The 22,707-nt window shown below is 35.9% G+C and overlaps 1 pseudogene; it reads right to left on the minus strand.

Annotated features, from left to right (window-relative positions):
* Nucleotides 1-15,565, minus strand: part of LOC105942855 (uncharacterized) — a 176,618-nt pseudogene extending 161,053 nt beyond the window's left edge.
* Nucleotides 15,566-22,707: the final 7,142 nt, after the last annotated feature.

The raw sequence follows: 22,707 nt of genomic DNA on the forward strand, positions 1-22,707 counted from the left end.
AGAAGATTCATTTGTAGTCAATATTTTCTTTAAGTCCTATAAAGGTCTACAGATTAAACATCTGTTCTGTAGTTCCTTTTTATAATTTATTTCTATTTATTTTGGGGGAGGGGGAAATGGGATATAAGAGATCTTTCATTGTACTTAAACAGAGATCTGATCTGTTGTGAATTAAACAATATAAGTCTGTTTTAGCAATTTAGGTTAGTCACATATACAGATTATCCATTCAAGAGGCAACATAGTCACTGAGGTTGTATACTTTAGCAAAATCATAAACTAATTTTAGGCAGATATTATAATTTTACCAATAATTTAGTACAATTTTAAAAAGCGATACTAATAACTAGGGCTATGTGGATTTAATAGTTACTAACTTATTTGTTTATATTCTAGAAACTTAGTCTAACAAAAATAAAATGAAGAAGTAAAATAGTGAATAAAAGCAGTATAATATGACAAACTAGTAATCTCTGTAGTATGGAAACAAATGGTATTTCCTGAGGAGAAGGAGAAGAGGAAGAGGAGGAAGAAAAGGAGGAAATGCTGAATATAGGTCTTTATTTTTTTCTAAGTTGAACAGCCATGATCACATATTCAGGTAAAAATATTGATAAAATTGCTAATGTATTTCCAAATTGCCCCTGAAGAAGCATGCTGTTATAAGGATACATATATTAAATTGCAACATGAAAAAATCATGTTTGTCTTTATGCCCAATGAATAAACCCTTAAAATAACTGCAGTGGTTGGTTAAAAATGATGCTGACAAAAGCAGTATTTTCAAAAGCTAACAAAAATAACAACCCAATTCCAATTGTGATGCATTAAATATAGTTATTACTAGAGTAAAGTTAGGGTTCTAATAAGGAATTCTAAATTACATATATAACTTGAACAGGAATGGTCTGTCAGAGTTAATATGGCAATATGTGATTTTAAACAGAAAACCACATTATTATAAAAAACTGATCACAACAAAATTTATCCTATAAAGTTACATATATATATTATTTTATTCTTTAGAACCATTGTGAAGTACAGACCTCTTTAACTTACATCCATAGTGTCTTAGGAACCCTCTCTTGGAAACTCAAAAGATAATTGGGTAAGGATAAACCAAAAATTATATAGCATTGTTAATTAAAGACATATTTTCACTACATATCAGTATTTTATACTAATTAACAAATTTATTTTTAAAAGAATAATTTTAACTTCAAAATATACTGTTAACTAATATTTTTAAGACAAGATATTGGGATCTAGTAATCTTGAGCTATAAAACACAGCAAATATTTTACAGCTATGGGAACTGTATTAGCTCATTCCCAAACTTAGAAGTGTGTTGCTTCAAGAAAGATGGTATAGACATAAATGAGGAATTACAGTCTTCAGTCCATAACTCGACAAGAGTGAAGACAATCTAGAAAGACAGAAATCATAACTCAGAACAAATGTAGGATATATGTAACTTAATATTATGATCAGAGAGATCCCTTGATGGGTTGTAGTCTTATTCGAGAATGTACTATATCTAAGTACATAATCATTAATCACACCAGCAAGAAAGTATCAGGAGGCCCTTAGGATGAACTTCAGAACTGACAATTATAGTCTCCCCTAAAAACCAGAAAATTAACTAAGCATACCTAATTTATTCAGTTTGCTGCAAAAGCATAATGTAGTACCTTCACACACTCTTATGGATGCCTCAGCTTGAGGAAGATTGTAAGTGGTAGACATAGAATCATAAGCCTCAACTCAAGTGACTTAAGGTGGGTTTTTCAGGTGGGAACAAAACTTGCACATTTGAACTATTGTTGCATTTTTGTTTGCTTTGCTTAGTTTTGCACTAAGGCTAGATAGGCAAACTGGAACTGGGATCTTGAGGTAAAATTTGATGAAACATTGTCATGATAAGTGAACTATTTCTCAAGTTGTGGGGAAAAAAATGTTGCTGATAACTGCTTGCACAGGTGAGTAAATTGTTTTCTCAAATACTTTTGTTTTTGCAATTTCCTGAAGCAAACTCTGAAGTTATTTATCGCTTTTCAATCTTACCTTCCTGGGTTAAGATTTCTTGAAACAAATATTTACGTTTCATTGACACAGGTGCTTCTATTTATAAACTAGGGGAAGTGGATAAGTTTGTTAGGAAAGAAAGGGTGCAAGTCAAATGATATTGTGTATGTTCATGCCAAGGTATCTTTATTGTAAACTTCTATTTCTCCTCAACTCCTTAGTGGACACGGAAGAACTGGAAATGAGTATTTTAATTTTAGAACTATGATTAATGTGACTATTTTAACAGTAGGATATGTTTTCTTGAAAGTCAAAATAAAAATATCTTGTAAGTGTGACAGATACTATATTGTGCTGCCTATATCTGGTCTAGAATGAAGATTTTATTTCTTCTCATGCTGAATATTATCAATTCCTACTTTTCTCAGTGTTATACTTTTGACTCTAAGAAACAGTTTCCAAAAATCTACTGTTAAGAAATTTGAAGTCTGTCTAGTCCCAAATTAGGACATCCCTCATTTGCCATAATAATGCCAGAAGTCACAGTGGAATCACTTAAAGCCATTATTTCAATTGCATTACTTTATCTACCCCACATGTGCAAAGGTATCACAGGATTTGGTGGGACATACAGAGAAATCTAGAGAAGTAGCAGCTATAGGAGAATATATTTGAAGGGTAATTTATATGCTTTAACATCACTTGTAATCACTTGTCACTTTCATCCCATTATTCATCGATTTGCTCAAATGAATGCCAGTAACATCTTCATTCGTCCCTGCCGCATGCTAGTGAGCAGACAATGGTGTCTGCTCACTCCAGGAACATGAAGAGCACAAAACCATTCATTCAGGGTCTTAAAGAAGAAGTCCGACCATCTCCTAGATGAACGACCAGGTGTTCTTTTGACGCCCCTTGGAATCCAGTTAGCAATGGCTCTAGTCCAGTAGACATCTCTAAATCACATTATGAGTCTGGTTCATCTGATTTTAGACACCTTGGAAAATAAGACAGCATCCCTGATTCTTGTTTGTTGATGGAGGTCAGAACTCCAGATTTCTTCTCTGACTTGAGTGAAATGTGATACTCCATGTATAGCTCTTTAGATTCCTCTTTGGGATACTTGAATGGCGTTCTTATCCTGTTTTCGTAGGGCCCAGGTGACTGAGGCATATGTTAGTGCAGGAAGAATGATGTAGTCAAAAGGAGGTGCCTGGAGCCCGAGGGAAAAACTTCTTCGATGCTTTTGAAGGCATTCCATGTCGTTTCATTCCTCCTCTGCAGCTTGGGTGCCAAGTCCTTTGTCATGTTGAGTTCTCGACCCAGGTACACATAACTGCTGCATTCGGGGATGTTCGTTCCGTTGAGAGCAAATGGAACCTCAGGGAGTAGTCTGTTTCTCATGAACATTGTCTTCATGAGATTCAGCTGAGGTCTGACCTTTCCACAGTCATGGTTGAAGTTGGCCAGCATTTGTGCCGCTTGGCTGATGTTTGGTGTTATTAGAATGATGTTATCAGTGAAGCGGAGGTGGTGTAGTTTAGTTGCCAACCGTCTATCTTCACTCTCATTTCTTCGCATTCCATTCGTTGCATGACGTTCTCGAGGGTGACACTGAAGAGTTTCAGTGAAATTTTATTATCCTGCCAAACACCCCTATTTTTATCGATGATCACTTCCTTGTAGAATGGTGAGATCCTGGTGGTGAATCTGTAATACAGCTCATGGAGGATCCTGATGTATTTAGTTTGAACACCCTGTTTGTCTATGGCTTCAGTGATTGTATACTAGTCAAACCTTTAGTCCTGAATTGAGAAAGCAGTAACTGAAATGAATGCCACACTCATTTTATAGTAAAAATAAAAATAAAACACTTTTTTTAAAAACTTCAAATGTATTAGCTTGATTTCAAGCTCATTGTATAACTACAACTGGTTACCTAACAACCACTGACTAAATTCTAAGGTTATAGTATTTCTATTGGGATAGATATCCAAACAAAAAATAGAGTTTAACTTTTTTATTTGAGACAGACAGAAGTGGACAATAGAATTGAAAAATTGGCAAAATATTGATATGGTCTTCAAACAAAAATGGTATAAATCTGTTATAATTTGAAATAAACTGCACATATTTTTTGTCTGTTTCCACACACTACACTGAATATTCACCTAAAATTATGAAAAAAGGTTTTAATTGAGGTATTTAAGTACAAATATGGGACTGACGAAAAGTAAGCATGCAAAATGTATACAAGTATCACCCAATTCTCCACTCAACCATTATAAACATTAACATATGATTTTAAGGCCACAGTCCATCACTGATCTTAAGACACTGGTAAAAGCTCATTCCATGTCTAGTTTTACACAGGACAAGGATAGTGCAGGGTTGGAGTACATGTGGTCTACCTGAGTTAGATCCCAGCACACATGTTCCCATGAGATACAGTTACATACTTACAAACTTTTGTGATTAACGTTTAGTCATACAATGATTGAGTACTTATCCCTCCACCAGTGCCCATTCTCCACCACCAACGTCCCCAGGATCACTCCTGCTACCCCTATCCCAACCCCCCTGCCTCTGTGGCAGGCAAATTTCCTTTATTCTCTCTCTTTGGGTGTTATGGCTTGCAATACATGTAGTAAGTAGCCATCATCTTTGGTCTATAGTCTATTTTAAGCATGTGTCTCCCATCTTGAGTGAGCCCTCCAAGTATCATTCACTCAGTGGTCCTTCTCTATCCCAGCTGAATTTTCCCCCACCCTATGAGGCTGGCTTCCAAGCCATGGATCGATCCTCCTGGCCCTTATCTCTATTATCCTTGGGTGTTAGTCTCCCATTCCATTACTTTATATTCCACAAATGAATGCAGTCATTTTATGTCCATCCCTCTCTCTCTGATTCATTTCACTTAGCATGATTCTTTCCGTGTTGATCCGCTTATAGTCAAATTTCATGACTTTCTCTACACATATGGTCTCTTAAGCATCACTAAGAGCACTGAAGCCTCAGAGTGTCATGGAGTAGTTCAGGTAATCCCTAGCACCACAGGAGTAGAGAAGCATATAATCCTTGGTTTACTGGCCTGAAAATTAAAGTGAGGGGTTCCTGTGCTTCTTAAGCACTGCTTGGAAGCCCTGGTAATTCCCCCATATCCCCCTACCTCCCCCTAAAAATAGCGTTGTTGGAAAAAAAAAAGGATGAAAAGAAATTAGATCCTAGAAAAAGGGGAACTAAACTTTGCTCACAAACATAATCACCGAAGAGAGAGGGGAAAATAAGCATTAATAATGGGATAGTGTTATAGCATATGCCTACAACATATTTAAACACAGACTTAATTCATCCTCCTCACAATGAAGCTAACACATTTTAAATAACAAATAACTAATAGAAGATTGCTCCTTAAACATATAGGGAGAAAAAATGTAAATGATCCTCTATGAAATTTAGTACAACAGAACAAAAAAATCTGCATTTCATACCTCTTCAGTATTACTTTGAAAAATATGAACTTGGTCTATAAGCCTACATACAATCTATATACAACAATTTGAAATAAGTGGTTCCTTGAAAGTAGCCAAAATAATGAAAAACAAAAATAAAACATTTTAAATACTACCCAACTTTTGTTAAATGAATACCCTACATTAACAATATCTAGCACAGCAGGTAGGGTATTTGCCTTGCATGTGGCTGACCGGGGTTCAATTCCTCCATCCCCCTCAGAGAGCCCGACAAGCTACCGAGAGTATCCTACTCACACAGCAGAGCCTGGCAAGGTACCTGTGGTGTATTTGATATGCCAAAACCAGTAAAAAAAGTCTCACAATGGAGATGTTACTGGTTCCCACTCAAGCAAATTGATGAACGACAGGACAACAGTACAACAGTGGTACAGTGCTAAGTTAACAGTATCAAAATAATAACTGCAGACTCCAACAGATCATCCTAAATGGTGAAAGTGTTTCTACCACTGTAGCTAAAAATTACATAATCTTTGTGATTTTTATTGTTAGATTTTAGACATAACAATCTGGATTTTATTCCTAACCATTATTTTTTTTTTGAGAATCAGTTCATCTTTGTTTTTCCTGACTGTAACATTTGAAAATTTTATGTACATAGGTTTACAAGTATGTAAGTGTACATAAATATATACTGGCAAAACCAGTGTATTGAAAAAGTACACAGAATACTTAGGTACTTCATTTCTTTCTTCCTCACTGACTATGCCTCATTGTTATCACAGTTTCCTTATGCCAGTGCCTTTCATTTTAAGCTATATTAGCTATATTCCTACCTGAAGGCTGTTTGGATTATATGCTACTTTGTGTGTGTATGTGGTATTTGTAAAACTCACCTAATTAATTTATTTCTTAATGACTTTTATTCAAGCCTAACCATTCATCACACTTTATCTTGTCTGTAATGAAAACTCAGATTAAACAGGCACAATATCTTATGTACTTCAATATAATAAATACAGCTTTTATTTGGATCACATTAAAAATCTAAAGTACAATATATCTTCTGATCCATAGTCAGACATGATACTTCAGTGGCAAGGTGTTTGCCTTGCAAGTGGCCAACCTGGGTTTGATTCCTCTGCCATTCTGGGAGAGCCCGACAAGCTACCGATAAATATTTTGCCCCCACAGCGGAGCCTGACAAGCACCCCGTGGTGTATTTGATATGCCAAAAACAGTATCAAGTCCCAAAATGGAGATGTTACTGGTGCCAACTTGAGCAAATTCATCCCGTTGAATTTAAGAAATGGGATGACAGTGATAGTGACAGTGCTAATGTATCTTGATTCAAATGTTCAAGGAGGTAATAGTACTTCAGTATTCCTTTTTATTATGGATTATGACTTTCAATATAAACATTTTAATTTGCAACTAACTTGCAATGTTCAAAAATTATAAACAGGGGTCAGAACAATAGTAGAGTGGATGGAATTTGGCTTGCACATAGCCATCATGGGTTACATTTCCAAGGCCCTGTGTGGTCCACTCATCCTGCTAGGAGTAATCCCTGAGAGCATTGCCAGAAGTCATACCTGAATACTGCTGAGTGTGACCAAAAAAACAAACAAAAATTATAATTATTTTAGTTACGTTAAGAGATTCAAATGGTCACAGTTCATGATACTTGCTGCAAACTATTTTATATATGGTTTTATTTATATCCTTTAAGTTTAATTACTATTGTTTTTGAAACATTACACTTTTAAAATATTTCAATTTATTAATGAAAAGTCAGTATATATAAAAGTTATCAGTATTGCATTATTTTTGTATAAACAGCCCTCCAAACACCAATTAGAACATTTTAAAAATATCTGCTGCATGCCAGTTTTATGTAGAATGTGGATGCAGAAATGATAAAAAAAAAATAAAATCAGACAAATTTTTCATGCCAAGAAATTAAATCTATTGAGAGGAAGCAGAAAAGAGGCAAAATAAGTAAATACATTATTTAAGGTCCAACTTACCAATTTTGTTTTTGGTAAAGGGCCAAATCATTAATGTTTTAGTCTTTCTTGGCCAGAGATTATCTTTTATAACTGCACAAACAGGACTATAGAGTCAAAGCAGCCATAGACAATAGTCACATAAAAATAAAAATAAACATAGCCATGTGCCAATAACATCTTAATTTTGAAATAAGTGCTATGAGAACAATTAGTAGGATATTTGGGGATGCATTAGTTGGTCATTATATAAAAATATTTTTTCAATTTATTTGGATGATTTTCCATTTATTCTTATCTGTTTTACCTTCTCCTGGCAAAATCTCTCCTATTTTATGTATACACACAAAAAATACCCAATTTTATTATTGCCAGAAATAGTGATAAATAGACTTTAACAATTTAGAACTTTTAAGAGACATTTTTAATTGAAAAAAAATAGTTTAGAATACTGAGTATGGGGTTGACTACAGAGCTCTCATGACAAATGACAAACTTTCTAAAAAAATTATTATTATTTTTATTATCATTATTTTGCTTTTTGGGTCACAAGGGGAGATGCACAGGGGTTACTCCTGGTTCATGCACTCAGGAATTACTCCTGGCGGTGCCTGGGGGAACATATAGGGTACTGGGGATCGAACCCAGGTTGGCCGCATGCAAGGCAAACACCCTACCTACTGTGCTATCCCTCCAGGCCCACTATTTTAAATTTTATTTATTTATTTATTTATTTTTTGCTTTTTGGGTCACACCCAGCAATGCTCAGGGGTTGCTCCTGGCTTTGCACTCAGAAATGACTCCTGGCAGTGCTTGGGGGACAATATGGGATGCCGGGGATCGAACCCGGGTCGGCCGCGTGCAAGGCAAACGCCCGAACTGCTGTGCTATCGCTCCGGCCCCTTTTTAAATTTTTTTTTATTTTTAATGCTAAAAGGCCTATTAAAAATTCAAAAGAACATGACATTTTACATAAAAGATATAAACATCCTGTATTACAAATAGTTAAGAAAGCATATGCCTTAGTTTGTAAATTAAGCAAATCTAGTCTGTATCCCATAATTTTATAGCCACATAACTTTCTATAAGTTCTTCGGATAAGTTCTGTCTTAGATTTATCACCTTTTTAATGGCATAATATATGTACTTATCCTGTGATCTTGTTTTTTCTTTTTCTTTTTGCTTTTGGGTCACACCCAGCATTGCACAGGGGTTACTTCTGGCTCGTGCACTAAGGAATTACTCCTGGCAGTGCTGGGGAATCATATGGAATGCTGGGAATTGAACCCAGGTCAGCTGCATGCAGGACAAACACCCTATGCCCTGTGCTATTGCTTCAGCCCCATGTGTCTTGTAAACTTAGTAGGCAAAATTATTTATTACTGGTAATCAGACTTTGGAAAAAATAGATTATGTATTTTTTTTAAAATTTTGTTATATTAATAGTTACTGTATCAAGCATTTCTTAGTAGCATAAGGCAATCCAAATTATGATAAAAAATATGTGTGATTCTTTGTTTTCCATTGCTGAGAATAGAGATATGAGGTTGCAAATGCTTCTTTTTCAGCAGGTCTGATTTTGAGGGGGAAATGCCAAACAATGAGTTTTTGGTTGAAAAATTAAATGTCATCAAAGTAAAATGAAAGTAAAGTGAAATTTATCAGCTACACAGAAGGGGTGGGGGGTTGAGGGGGTGGGAGGTTGCGGGGGGTAGGTTTACTGTGGTTCTTGGTGGTGGAATATGTGCACTGGTGAAGGGACAGGTGCTCGAGCATTGTATAACTGAGACTTAAGCCTGAAAGCTTTGTAACTTTCACATGGTGATTCAATAAAATAAATTAAAAAAATAAATTAAAAAATATGTGTGATTCTTCCAAAGACAAATTAAATAGGATTTTAATATGTATAAGGGAAAATGTTGCATTTATACATTTTCTTGTCACTGTATATCTGATCTAGCTAGTCAGGAGTTAATTCATCTAAGTATCTGATTCCTTGATGGTTAACAGCTATCCTCATAAATACATATCATTTTATATATATAGGTATATAAATTTCAAGTTTTTTACGTTAAAATAAGATCAACCCAATGTTTTTGTAAAATTATTATATATATATTATTCCATACATTTTAATAGCAATATCATATGACAAAAACTAAATATGCTGTTAACCATATTAACCATATTGCACCAATGACTATAACTCTTAAGAGGTTTTTCCCACAACCTTCTCATTTTAGATCAATATGTCATTATTATGTACTTCTCAAAAAGTACACGCACATTAACATCTTCTAATATAGTTCATGAAAATCAAGAGGGAGTATTACATGAAAAAAACTCATTACATAAAAAAAGCTGAGCTGACTTAAATTTTTTATAGTGTCTTGTTTTGGGGTCATACCTAGAAATACTCAGGTATAATTCTTGGCTGTGCATAAAGAACTATTCCTTGAAGTGCCTGAGGCAACATATTAGGTTCTAGGGATTGTACCTAGGTCAGCCATGTGCAAAGTAAATGCCCTTCCAGCTGAACTCTCTCTCTGGCCTCTGACTTTAATATTTTATTCATTCTTTACATCAAGGAGGTAGCAGGTATCTGATCTAGGCCTCATATAAACAAATTATTCTCTGCCACTGTTCTACAGCCCTTATTCCTGGTTTATTTTATAATTTACATCAACTGTGATATAATTGGACCAAGTGAAATAATTAAATGACTTCATGAAATTTATTTTCGATAGAAAATTGTCTTGAATTATGTCTGATTCAATGATTTCTAAGAGAGGAAATGTGGCAAGAACTGTGTTATTGCTCCAGTCTACTATAAATACAGTAATCAGAAATAGCATTCTGTGAAGAAGTATATGTACATATACATATACATATAAACAAGAATTATTAACAACCTGTTCCAGTCACTCTGTCATTTGTCTATATTTTGTATTATGCTCCACTTGATTTAAGTTACCCATAACTTCATTTGTTTAATTTACTCTTAAAAATGGACGAGAGCGATAGCACAGTGTGTAGGGCATTTGCCTTGCACACACGACCTGGGTTCAATTCCTCAGTCCCTCTCGGAAAGCACAGCAAGCTATTGAGAGTATCCCACCCACATGGTAGAGTTTGGCAAGCTCCCCATGGAGTATTTTACATGCCAAAAACAGTAACAAGTCTCAAAATGGAGACATTACTGGTACCCACTGGAGCAAATTGATGAACAACGGTGCTACAGTGCTATAGTGTTAAAATATTTTTTTATATTTGCAAAGCAATTTTTTCTAAACTTGCAAAGTTTCCACCATTTCCCTACACACATTTACCACAAAGCATAGTATGAAAAAGACCAACTTTCATAATTACTGGAGTAAAATCAGCCCATATGAAAGTAAAGTATCCAATACAGTAAAGATTTAAATACAGGTAGATAATTTCTTTGTCACAGAAATGTAATAAATGAATAAGCGCTAGTGTATAGATACACAGTGAGATATACTAGTTTTTCATGCCTAAGTAGATGTAACTGCTAAAATAAATCATGCATAATGAAATTTATATATTTTATTATATTATATTAAATCAAAGCACTTTGAGAGCTTGTAAGGGAATATTGCAATTCTCAATAGTATTATGCATAAATGTTTCATCTGACAACCTTAACCAACTGACACCCGTGAGTACCACTAGTGGCTCACACTTGGATTCAGTTCAATTAACAGAAATTACTGTGCTTTTGTCAACATTCTAAGCCAAGTTAACAACTTTTCAACTCTCTTACCTCTAATCTCTCTTGAAAACCAGGATAAAGCATATTGACAATATAAAGTTGCCCCTTTTTGCAGTAGAAAAAAATCCTTTGTCAAGGTGACTTTTAATACTTCTCAGATAGTGGTAGCATGTTCTTAATACTTAGAGTTTATCCTCCTTGAAATATTCTTCTATAATAACCTCCAATTATCAGGTGACACCAAATAATAGAACCACAGTCAAATGTCAGGTTTCACCAGGAGCTAATATGCACTGAGGAATGATCACCATTTTTAACATTGCACCCCAGTCTTACAGGAGGTCCCACATATTAACTCTCTAAATACTAACATACTACCAGTCTTTCTCATTACTTATCTATCATTTTTCTCCTATCCCTTAGTGAACACTTTGTTCTGCACAAATCTTTCAAGCCTGAACATTAGTTGGTCACAAAAAAAGAAGACACTTATTAGCCATCTATATTTTGGTGACATTCTACTTTCTCTCAAGCAGGAATGTCATAAACATTGTAAAAGAGAAGTATTCTAACATGAACTAAAAAAATAAATCAAGAGATACCTATACCATTTTATCTTTAATGGTTACCTTTTTTTCTCTCAAAGTAGAATGTAAATTTATAAGACAATGAATCTGTTTTCTTCACTCGTGCCACTGGAGGCTGTCTCAATGCTTCTAACTGCATCTTTGGAAAAAAGAATGGGTATTAAAGGGAATCAATGAACTTATTTATTAACAAAATAAGTAATGTCTCCTCTATTGCATGTTGCATATGGCTAGTTTAAGGGAAGAATGAAAGTGAATATTCTTTATCTTTATAGTAAATATTCTTTACCCTTCTAAGACCTCGGGGGACAAGGTTTAAAGTATAGCAATAAGAAATCAGGGAAAAATTATTTTAGTACAGTAATGTTGCATGTTTTCTCTTCCAGGATGGAGTCAAAACCAACCAGTGCTGGAAATGTTTGTTAATGGATGATAGAAACCAAGATTGGCACTAGGTGTGCCTCTGGCTACTTGCTTTTTAACTGGTAAGACTACATGAAGAGCATAGACAAGTCTGTCTAACTTTTTACTTAGGGGACTGTTAAATAACAAAGGAGTATTTTCTAAATTCCCAAATTGGTAGATTTAAATTAATTAAAATGAATACAAATCTCCTGGGGCTGCCTCTTCCCAGGGGAGCTTTGGTTTCTAGAAAATCTCAGTTGCAGATTCTTGGCATAACTAGAGAAGTGGTCTGATGAGGGAAGAGGTGATGTTGAAGTGACAGGTGAGAGAAAAGCAGGGATACCTTTTGATCATTTTGTTTGGGGGCCATACCAGATAGTGAGCAGGGATCACTCCTTTCCTTGTGCTCAGGGGCCATTTCTCGTGATGCTTGAGTGACCTTATGGAGTTTCGGGAATCAAACTCGGCTAGACCACGTGCAAGAGATGCATCTGAACCCTTAGACTCAGTCTCTGGCTCACAAACACAGATTTATAACCCTAGTACAAAATATACATATTGGTCACTTCCCAGGATTGCTGATTCAGTACCTAGAAGCCTCATAAATAGGGATAGTTGGAAAGACTACTATTCTTTTTGTTTTGTTTTGTTTTGTTTTGTTTTGTTTTGTTTTGTTTTGTTTGGAGGTTGTATCCAGCAATGCCCAGGAGTTATTCCTGGCTCTGCAGTCAGGAATTACTCCTGAAGGAGTTTGGGTGATCATATGAGATGCTGAGAATGCATTTTCCCATTCACCAGAAAGAAAGTAGGGTCTGTAATTGTAACTAAAAATCAGCTATGCCTATGGGACAACACCCCCGCCCTGCTAAAATTCCCAGTTGTTTAAATATCCTAGAGATGCTGTGATGGAAAAATACCTTGCTGGAAGAAGGTCGCGTTCCAAACCCGCAGCATTAGATGCTCCTGTGTAAAACGCCTTCCATATTTTCCCTTTTGTGCCTATTCTTCAAGCTGTTTCTATATTATTTATCATATGTCTTAGTATTTAATGCACTGTTAAATGCAAAAAAATAATAATGTAAGTTCTCTATTTACACAGAGTTAATCTACTCGACTAAATACTGAAATATTTCAGCATCTCCATCCTTCATATATTTTATAATATCTTTATGCAATCCCAAATGCATTATCTGTAGTCTTTATCTGGATAAAGGTATCTTTTCATAAGTGGTTGTGGCCATTTAATATCATATCAACTTTGTGAATTCAAAATGCTGTAGTAAATTTCCCTGGGGGAATCTAAAGTGCCATAAATAGTCACTGCATAGGAAGGATTTTTACTGCCTTGGACTAGTATGTGGTTTCTAACAGCTTACTTTACTAAGGAAGCAAATAAAGACGTGCAATAGGAATGAGAGAGTCCATGGAAAGCTGATATGATATCTGATAAATTAGATCCTGTGTTCTAAATCATTTCAATTTTTTTTAACCAAGAAACTCTTTGCCTGATGAGATATAATCTTCATGATCTTCTAAGGAAACAGTTTTTGATAATTCTCTTAGGAAATGATTAACAACAAGCAATATTAAGTAAATTATTGAGGGCCATCTATAGGGGTATACTTAAGGGGTGGTTGGAAAAATTAGAGACAGCGGTGGAAAGAAGGTGTAAAGGTGGTGGAATTGGTGTTAGAATACTAAATGCCTGTAACAAATTATCATGAATAGCTTTGTAGATCACAGTGGTTATATAAACTATAAGACAAGATTTGGGAAAAAAAAATTTAAAAAGACATTCTTGACCTGTTCAGTGATTTTTGTGTATATTTATCAGAAGCAGAATTGTCAATGGCCAACTATTTGTGCAATAAAAAAGAGGGTGTGCTGCTCTCCCACCCCTGAATAGTGATGAGTCAATTCTCTCCAATTAGCAGTATGATCTCAATAGCTATGACTTGTGGAAACAAGCCCCACATGTAGACAGTTAAGATGCTATGTGGGGAACAAGGGAAAAAGAGATGCAAAAGTAATGATGTGAAGTAGAAGTACAAATGAACCCCCCCTCACACACAACCTGTGGTAAACCTCTTCTAAGAGATAAAAACATGTGTCCAAACTCTATGGATGCAAAACGATGTTACCAATCACCAAATCAGCACCTGATTCATGCTTCCCATACTGGGCAGAGAGCAAGCAAGAGTGGGCCAGTAAGGGCAAACACTATTATTCTTCAAGTAGATAGCCTTAGAAAGGTGTTTGGGCTATCTGGATCTTAGACCTCTTCAGGCACATCCCTCAGCAGCTGCCGGTTCCCAGCCTCCTTGCTGAAGATGCCTTCTCACAGACAGCAGCTCCATCACACTGTTTAACTACGCTTGGACTCAAAATCGAGTATCTGGAAGCCAGTGTGGCATCAAAGTAGGCAGACGGCAAGTTGGGTAACTCACCTTTGCCTCTCTCCGCAGCTTGGCCATGTGCTCTGAGAAGGATGCCTTGAAGGGACTCTACATGACATACTCTGTGAGCTCAGCTTACCTGACAAAGGTGGTCTGTTCCTTGATGCCAGCTGGTGCATAGTTCTTCGGGCCTAGGTATTCAGGCTGGTCACCTGAAAAAAAGTGGTACTATGGGTGGAAACCATTCTGTTCTTTCACACTACGTGTGTCGCCCTTCTGGATGGGATATGTCACATCTATCTTTGGCCTAGGATTACTCCCCATGGCCTTTTAGCATACACTGTTGGTGTGGCAGTGCATGTGTCACTCTTTGCCACCTTTGAGACATTTGTAAGCGACTTTTAGGAGCTCCTTCTGTCTGGTGGGACTTCAGAAATATCATAGTAGGGATCACCTGCATTTCATGAACACTGGAGAGGAAAGAGCCAGATGAGAACTGCAAGTCCCTTTTAAGAGTGCTTTGAGGAACATCAAGGGATCATAAAGGATAACAGTCCTCCTAATCCTAAGAATGCAAAGTTGAGCACAGGAGTTGGCCGGGGGGCACTCTGCTCTGCTCAGTGTTAAAAAATTGATTGTTCAGAAGGCGGGGACCTAAGCCCAATAGAGGTCCAGATATACCCTGCCAGGAGGCCCCCTCATTGGAAAAGGGTCCCCAAGAACTTAAACTTGTGGTTTGATAACCCTCCTCATGCCCCAATGATCTTCCACTTTATAGCTCCATGCTTCCCCAGAACCACTGGTAGCGTTGCCCTGTGAGTTTATTCCCTAAAGCCATGCCCATGGCACTGATGTTTGTGTTCTGAGGCAGATTTAAGAAGAGCAGGTCGGAACACCAGGCCATATTAGGGGCACCTGGGACAAAGACAACTACCATTGTCGATCAAGAAGCCTTGTCCCACTGTTCTACTTCTGCCTCAAGGAAAGTGGTCTTAGTAGATGATACAGAGAAAGAAACTGGGGTCCCTCATATTGGCACCATAATCAGTTATCACCAAACATCTGGATAGTAAACTTGGGGATGCACACACACGTCAGCTAACCCTCCTTGTCAGGAGGACTGTATCCCTTGGCCAGTACCCCTAATATCCTTTAAGCGACCTCTGATGATTGTGGGGTCATCAGTTTGGCTGATAATCTAAGCCACAAGTGCCCTAAGAAAGCCAAGTGACAATAGTGGGAGGGCAAACTGAGCTAGAAATTATTCAGAAAATCCCAGTTTGCTACTTACTAGAGACTTTATGGATGAAGTCAAACCTAGCCAAGTCAGTAATAAGCACCTCACCTCTACTGTCAGTTTTTTTTTAACCTTAAATGACCTATCTGCTCAGTGGCCATTGTGGGGGGATGAGTTTCTTTTGCTGACTTCTGCTTCTTCCATGTTCCTATGTAAGTCAATAGCAACCAAGACCAGTTTAAATAAGAGTGAATGCCAGTTAACTTGCACATTTTAGCAGCAGACTGTGCACTTCACATGATCCTAATCCCACCTTCTGCCTGGTGGTGATGCAGTGGTCCTCAAAGATAAATGCCACATCACACCCTCTGCTCATCACAGTGCATCACAGAGTAGTGTGACCCTGACCACTGTCTCTTCCTAGAATAAAAGATGGCATTTCACTCAAATTATAATTATAAGTCATATTAATAATGCTCATTCAAATATACACAGATTTCTATGGGTATACTATCTTACATAGCAAGAAAGTATTCAAAGACACAGTAAATATTAACAATTTTGATATTGTTAAATGAATTATCAAAATGAGTCTAATGTCATGAAAATTAAGAAAGTTTCCTGGAAGAGAAAATCAGAGAAAGATACATTGGCAAAAGGAATGAGTTGAAGACTTTGAAGGATTCTTTCTTAAGTTGCCTGTTAGGGTGACTAACAGGAGCTGACTAATAGGAGGGGTGGACTGTGAGGGAACCTGGGAACCTGGTAGAAGAAAAAAGACTTTAGTGGTAAGATTGATGCAGGAGATAGTGTATCTAAAAATAAATGATAAATATTATTGTGAATCATGGTGCTTTAATACAGTTAAAAAAATCTTCGGAGAGAAATGTATCTCTACTCTCTGATTTCTGATTTTAGCTACATGAGACCCTTGTCATACTTCTGATACATATAGGTGGAAAATATCAATTTAGTTGTTAAAAACCTCTAAGGTTATAGTAATTTATTATACCAGTGATAGGTATAATTTAGCCATAGTCATTAAGTTCTGCAACAGAATTGAATTTAAAATCTAATACAGTGCATATATGGGAAACACTGAACTATACTTTATTGATGCATTGGAAATTAACAGTGTGTGAATAACATTGTACCCCCCCAACCTGAAGAATGAAAGAATTGGGGGGATTTAGGGCTTTCTTTCTTTCTTTCTTTCTTTCTTTCTTTCTTTCTTTCTTTCTTTCTTTCTTTCTTTCTTTCTTTCTTTCTTTCTTTCTTTCTTTCTTTCTTTCTTTCTTTCTTTTCTTTTTGGGTCACACCTGGCGATGCACAGGGGTTATTCCTGGCTCTGCACTCAGGAATTACTCCTGGCTGTGCTCAGGGGACCATATGGGATGCTGGGAATCGAACCCGGGTTGGCCACGTGAAAGGCAAACACCCTAACTGCTGTGCTATCACTCCAGCCCCCTCTTCCTTCCTTCCTTCCTTCCTTCCTTCCTTCCTTCCTTCCTTCCTTCCTTCCTTCCTTCCTTCCTTCCTTCCTTCCTTCCTTCCTTCCTTCCTTCCTTCCTCCCTCACTCCCCTCCCTCCCTCCCTCCTTCTCTTTCTTTCTTTCTTTCTTTCTTTCTTTCTTTCTTTCTTTCTTTCTTTCTTTCTTTCTTTCTTTCTTTCTTTCTTTCTTTCTTTCTTTCTTTCTTTCTTTCTTTCTTTCTTTCTTTCTTTCTTTCTTTCTTTCTTTCTTTCTTTCTTTCTTTCTTTCTTTCTTTCTTTCTTTCTTTCCTTTTTGGGTCACACCCGGTAATGCAAAGGGGTCACTCCTGGCTCTGCACTCAGGAATCACATCTAGCAGTGCTGGGGGACCATATGGGATGCTGGGAATCCATCCTGGGTTGGCCTCGTGCAAGGCAAATGCCCTAACCCCTGTGCTATCACTCCAGTCCCGATTTGGGGCCTTTTATGTTTTTATTTCTTTTTTTACTCTCTAGCAATGGATTATTTAAAATAATTATATAAAAAGTTGGATAATCAGTCTGATTTTCAAATATAAAGGTTTTAATATCACGCCTCTTGTCTTCATTTGACAGTTACTAGGAACCAATAAAGTTATAGACAAGAAATGTGGTGATAAATGTTTTGGAATTTCTAGAGACTGGGGTATGAGAATACATTCCTGTAATTGGCATAATTCTACTAATTTTTTGTGATTGTTCTTTAATTTATATTGCCTTCTATTTCTATAGGTGGTCAATAAGATAATACATATCCTGAGTTTGGGCATGAGTCTCCTATTTTTGTTGTTGTTGTCCATTATTTCAATTAATTTGTTCTGTAATTGCCCCAGTGGCAATTACAGAAAAAATATTTATATTTTAAAATACTGGATGGTAGCTGACACATTTTCACTCCCATAATAAGATAATTCCTGTCAGATGTGACTAGAGCTGAAACAAGTGGAAGGACTGAAAGACCAAGGATTACTTGGATATAGTTCTAAGCAACTGTAGTCTCCGTGGAATAGTTTTGGACTTGTCCAGAGGTAGTTGACCTCAGGGAAGTTGAACTGTTAACATGACATTAAAAGATTTTAAGAATAAAAGGAATCACTTTTTATGTTATCCTTGGAAGTTAGCAATGTACCCTTTTTATGAAAGAAAACCCTGAACATTTAAGTGGAAGAATACATTATTACATACATTCTCTCAGTGAAAAGAATATCAACATCACGTTGTGTGAGGAACATGTAACAAAAGGACATATTAAAGATTTGTAAGCCAAAGTTAACATCTTATTTTTTTGACCTGGCAATAAAACAAAAAGAATACAAGTTTTCAGGCACTGTCAAAAGAAATTTTCCATGATGTTAGGGGAAATATTTGGATATAAACAAGTTGGAAAGTGATATTATTAAAATAGCACCTATTTCAATACTTCAAATGAATGTTTCAGTTTTAAATATTTCTGAGATGCCATTTTAAAGCATGCACATTTTTCTAATACTGAAGTTCCAGTATGTGACACTGCTTTGTTTTCTCAGAATTTAGTATGAGAAAGAAAGCAGTAGCATCTCTTACACATGGTATGAGAAAGAGGGAGAGAACATAACATGAATCATGTTTGGGTATGACTATTTCTAATTTACATGTTTGAGTAAGTCCTTATACAATGCTTATTTCTACTGTGATTCAGTGGCACTGAAGAAGTGTGAATTATTGGTTGAATTTCAACATTGGTGTTACTTATGTAGGCATTCTGGTGATTGCAGTTTTGCTGAACTTTTTCCATTATAAAACTTATATGTCCTCCATGGGTTATGACACAGAGAATCTCATGAAATGTTGCGTGTTAAAGAAAAATGAGATACCACATATTTCTGTACTACTAAAATGTTGTTGTATGCAATACTGAAAGAATTATAACATTAATATTAGTGAAATAATACACCTATGAGTTCTTGTTTCTAAATTTTGAGAGCTCCATAAATTCATATACAGATTATTATATTTATATTGGATTATAAAATAAGCATCCAGGAGACAAGTGGTAAAACAATTTTTAAAGTATAAAGACTTATGCTGCATATCAGGTGATTATTTTCAGAAAGCAGAAATCAAATTCCTGCTGTGCAGCAGGATGGTACATTATGAATAGAATAATATTTCAAACAAGTCTTAGTAAAGTATTTTAAATGGACTCTATTAGAGTCATAGATTCTCTATCCTTGAAGAACTTTAAACATGATGCTTCAGTTGCTACTGCCAGCATCCATTCTCACAAAATACTTCATTGTCACCTTATGTTTTTTCCATGTTTTGGCAGTGAAAGGCTCTTATGTGAACTAGAGATGATATAGCTCTTAAAAGCTTACTAGGAGCACCAATAGAAATTGCATCATTTTTCCACACTTCATAACTGATCTGAAGAGCAATTCTCTATCTTTATGTTCTTGATACAATAAATTGTAAAGCACTCCCCAATTCTAAAATATAGAGAAATAATAGGGGGCCCTATTTAAAGCCCATATTTTCAGAAACTAGAAATTTATATTACACAAAATATGACAATGTTACATAATATTTATGATAATAAAATATAAAATTGACATTAAGATACTGAAACAAAACAAAAAATTCTCCATGTTCTACCTGAATAACTGTTGTAATATTTCACAAAACAGTGCAACTGTTGCTTACTCTTAGGAAAAGAAGCAATAATAAGAAACCAGGAGCTATCTTGGTCAATAAAATGCAGTCGTTTTGGAAACCAGCAACAATACAATAGTCTTCTAAGGAATAGAGTTCATTAAGACTGTGACATCACCATTGCCCTTCTTCTAAGAGTAATGTTTTCTTCTATCATTTAGAATTCCTTCTTTAAGAAAGCCTTTGACTATGCCTCAGGGTGTATGGGAAAAGAATGTGATTCTGACACCATATAATAAAATATGTGGTAGACAAGCCAACTTTGTCATTTCTACTGTTATCTACTTTTCAGAATTTACTGTGCTGCAGGCATTTTTCTAGGTCTTTGGAGATTTGACAAAGAACAACAAAGACAGCCAGAAACTCTTATGCAGAAATAAAGTCCATTTTTATATGGAAAAGTTGTTTATATCTTTTATCTTTTATACATGAATTTGTAATCTCTCATTCATTTGCCTGGATTCAATGAAATTGCTTTTTTGGGGGCATACATTATACATTATGGTAGTCTGTGACATAGAACCAGAACTGAAAAGTGATTATTTAGATTCATTTTTGGAAAATTAGGAAAAATAAGGGCCCTAAGTCCTTTTATAATTCAATGATGTATTCTCTAGAAACATTCTTTTCTGTATTCACTTCAAATTATTGTATTTTTAGAGTATGATTACTAATTTGACATTTAATCATTGGCAGATAATACTATTTCTTAAAGTTGATAGTGTTTTAACAAGTGACATTGCTCAAATTGAATTAATGACAACTTAAGAATTTGTGAAACTCATTATGCAGAAGCATTAAAATAACTACATAATAGACCATTACAAGAACTGAAAGAGAATAGTATTGAGATGGTCTCCATTGAGGACTCGCAGCTTGGAAGTAGAGTCATTGCATCTTCAAGTACCTGAGCATTTCAAGGTGAAGAAGAGTAAGGCTTTAAAAACTATATTTCTGGTAGATGATGCATGAACCAGAAACAATACAGAAGGATAAACAGCTCTTTGCACAATATTGGTAGACATTAACTTTAAGAAAGCAGTTTTTAGAATTTCCAATATTAAAGAAAGATTGGTTTTCTTTAGCAAGATTTCAGTTATTGATTAGAGTAACTTTGTAATTTTAACCCATAAGAAATTGTATAATATTTCTGCAAAGATAGTGAAAGGATTTTAACATCAAATTGAACTTTAGATCAAATGCCTTTTAATATCCTTTCCAAACTTGAAATTATAAATCTTAAAATTGACATTTCTCCATCATACAACTTAGGGTTTAAACTTTTTGTTGAAAGGATCTTTGTAGTATAAATTAATTGTATTTGACTTTTAGTGAAAATATTTTGGTTCCCTCATCAGCCCAATTATTACTATACAAATCATTTTTAAATACCGATTTATTGTTTTCTATACACCTTTTAATATCTATATAATTGACAGGTAATTTTTGTGTAAATTAATATACCTAATTTAAAAATATAGCAGAATTTACATATCTATGGAAATGTTAAATTTATACCTATAGATGTATATTATATAAAGCACTGTCTGCACTGCACTGTCATCCCGTTGTTCATCGATTTGCTCAAGTGGGCACCAGTAATGTCTTTATTGTGAGACTTGTTGTTACTGTTTTAGGCATATTGAATATGCCACGGGTAGCTTGACAGGCTCTGCCTGCTATCTATATAAAATAAAAATCAGCAAGCTATATGAAATATGGCAATATGAAAATTATTATTATATATTTCAAGCTTTAAAACATTTAGTTTTGAGAACATGTCATGAAAATAAAAGTTATCAGCAACTGACTCAGGAGTGAAGAACCCTGGCCCGCAGGCACCACAATAAATCCAGAGAATGCTCTGGACCCCAAAATGAGCGATAACACCAGGGGCCACCAGACAGAGAAGGTGCAGTCTCCCCACCTTCTCCAGATGGAATCCCGGTGACACTGAACTTCTACTAACATGCCTCTGCTATATGGGGACCGGTACTATTTCTCCAAACCTTTCCTGATATACAAAAAAACGGTCAGGAACAGTTCCTCTCCTCCTGAACGGCTATGATCCCAGAGGCACACAAACCAATCTCAGAATGCAGCGTGGCTGGCAGGTATACTCCTGGACTGTGAACTAAGCTATGGCTCCATGCAGCCCTGGGAGGGGAAGGGTTTTGTCCCTCGGCCTTTTCCCCTTTGTGGCAGCATGGCGAATGCCACCTTTCAGAGCCAATTGGAAAGAGAGGTAGGAACTTGCAGGGATGGGACACACAGGAAATCTTACGATAAGGTGGGTGGAGGGGGTCAGAAGCGGCCCAGATCCCAGCCCATGCTCAAATGAGATCCAAAGTGGCCACCCATGAACAGCTCCTCTTCTCCTAACAGCCACGATTCCCGAGACACACAAACCAATCTCGGAATGCTGCAGCTGCTGGTAAAAATACCTCTGAACTTAATTACTAAAATACCAGAATTCCATACCTGTGGCTGTGCAACATCATACGCTCGTTATTATCAGCAATAGAAAACAAATGATTTAATGATGCCTTCTCAGCAGATCTGATTTTTGTGGGAAAATTCCAACTAATAAGAGTGGGTTTTCTGTCAAAAATCGAATGTAATCAAAGTAAAGAGAGAGTAAAG

This window comes from Sorex araneus, chromosome 4 (assembly GCF_027595985.1).
Source record: "Sorex araneus isolate mSorAra2 chromosome 4, mSorAra2.pri, whole genome shotgun sequence".
In the NCBI taxonomy this organism is placed as follows: domain Eukaryota; kingdom Metazoa; phylum Chordata; class Mammalia; order Eulipotyphla; family Soricidae; genus Sorex; species Sorex araneus.